Raw genomic sequence first — 2,500 nt, forward strand, 5'->3', positions numbered from 1 at the left:
GAGGAGAGAGGCAGGGAGAGGAGATGAGATGAGAAGAGAGAGGAGGAGAGGAGAGGAGGAGAAGGGAGGAGAGAAGGAAGAGGGGAAGAGGAATGAGGGGAGAAGAGGGGAGAGGAGAGAGGAAGAGAGGGGAGTAGAGAGGAGGGGGAGTGAAGAAGAGGAGAGAGAGGGGAAGAGCAGAGGAGGAGAGTATAGAGGAGGGGAGAGAAGAGAGAGGAGAGGAGGAGATCAAAAGAGGAGAGGGGAAGGGGGAGGAGAGGAGAGAGGGGAAGAGCAGAGGAGGAGAGGAAAGAGGAGGAGATAGAGGAGGAGGAGAGAAGCAGGAGGAGGCGAGGAGCAGAGACCCTTGAGGGAAGACTGAGAGAGGAGATCAGATGCCGAGGAGGATTAGTGGAGGCTTCCAGGGCTTTTCTCCTCCTCTCTCTCTCTCTCTTCTCCCCTCATCTCTCTCTTGTCCCATCTCTCTCTTCTCCCCTCTTCTCTCTCTCTTCTCCCCTCTTCTCTCTCTCTCTCTCTCTCTTCTCTCTCTTCTCTCTCTCTTCTCCCCTCTTCTCTCTTCTCTCTCTCTCTTCTCTCTCTTCTCTCTTCTCTCTCTCTCTTCTCTCTCTTCTCTCTCTCTCTCTCTCTCTCTCTCTCTCTCTCTCTCTCTCTCTCTCCCGCTTGCTGGATGGCCTGCCAGGATGCTGCATTACGGAGCCTCTGGCTGTGCCCGCGCCAAGCCAAGCCAAATCTGCACAATGTGCTCTTCCTGAGACGGAAAAGCCTGGTGTCAGTCTGTCGCAGATCTCAGGGGGGCTGGCGGATCAAGGCCTTATGGTTGTGTCAAAAGAGCCAGCGCCCGCCCTGGCCAAGTTCTACAGGACGCCTCATCAGGCTTCTTAAGCAGCAGTGGAATGGCACAGCAGAAAGCAAAGCCATGCAAACAGCCACGAGGCCGATTCAGACATTCACTGGCAGGTGGTGTGTGTGTGTGTGTTTGTGTGTGTGTGTGTGTGTGTGTGTGTGTGTGTGTGTGTGTGTGTGTGTGTGTGTGTGTGTAGCTATGTGTACACAACTGCTTGATGGAGGAAAAGCCCTGCTTACCCCTCTCTCTGGTCAGCTGTGCCTGGAACATTGAATAAGCTGGTGATTGAAGTTCAACTCATTTAAATCTATATCCATTAAAATCCTTTGGCCTTAGAAATATCTGAGAAATAATCATTACTCACTCTCATTTCACAGCTCAGAATTATACTTGAAGTAAGAATCCTCGATTTAGAACTAGGTTATTGAACTAGATTTAAATTTGTGCAAAAAACAGGTTGAGAAATGTTGGATCATAACATCCTCTCCAGCATCACAACTTCCTCTCCAGCTCCAACAGTCGTCTCTTGGATTGGATGCTCAGCCTTTGTTCTTTTCTAAATGCCCCATTTCCAGGGCCAGGACTGTGACAGCACCTGATATGTTTTGAGTGCACAGGATGGACAACTAGGGGAGCATGAGGAAAGTGTCGTCGAATAAGGAGGACCTTTAATGAGCAATACCTTGAATGGCATTAAAGAGAAAATCCAGCGATTTTTCACATTCGTCTCCATTTCTCAAGGTCAGCCAGGCGGCTATAGCACTACACTATGAGGGCATGTCCGGAATATCAGCTACAGTACTACACTATGGGGGCATATCCATGATATCAGTTACAGTACTACACTATGGGGGCATATCAGTGATATCAGCTACAGTACTACACTATGGGGGCATGTCCATGATATCAGCTACAGTACTACACTATGGGGGCATGTCCATGATATCAGCTACAGTACTACACTATGGGGGCATATCCGTGATATCAGCTACAGTACTACACTATGGGGGCATATCTGTGATGTCAGCTACAGCGCTACACTATAGGGGCATATCCATGATATCAGTTACAGTACTACACTATGGGGGCATATCAGTGATATCAGCTACAGTACTACACTATGGGGGCATGTCCATGATATCAGCTACAGTACTACACTATGGGGGCATATCCGTGATATCAGCTACAGTACTACACTATGGGGGCATATCTGTGATGTCAGCTACAGCGCTACACTATAGGGGCATGTCCGTGAGCCCCCATGTTCATGCCCCCCCGAGTATAGCGTTGTAGTTGCCTGGGTGCAGCACCTCGAGCTGGGCAAAATAGATTATTTCCGTGTTTTTTTGTCCATAGCGACAGTACTCCGTGACCTTGAAAAACGGAGATCAACGTGCTCCAAAAATGGCCTTTAAGGCCCCGTACCTTTAAGGACATTTACAGACTCGGCTTGATTGGCATCATGCTGAGGATGTGATCTATTTTGGTGCCCACGTTAGCAGGGGCCTAATTGGAGCTGCCTAGCAGTCCTCCCTTGGATAATTTATACCAATATGACACACCGAAAATAGACCCCGCTGTAGACACTAAGGTTGGCATGGTGGCACAGAGTTCATTGCCACCTATTAGAGTCACCCAGCGCGGCGGCAGAAGACA

The sequence above is a fragment of the Sardina pilchardus genome, chromosome 24 (genome assembly GCF_963854185.1).
Source record: "Sardina pilchardus chromosome 24, fSarPil1.1, whole genome shotgun sequence".
Taxonomy (NCBI): domain Eukaryota; kingdom Metazoa; phylum Chordata; class Actinopteri; order Clupeiformes; family Clupeidae; genus Sardina; species Sardina pilchardus.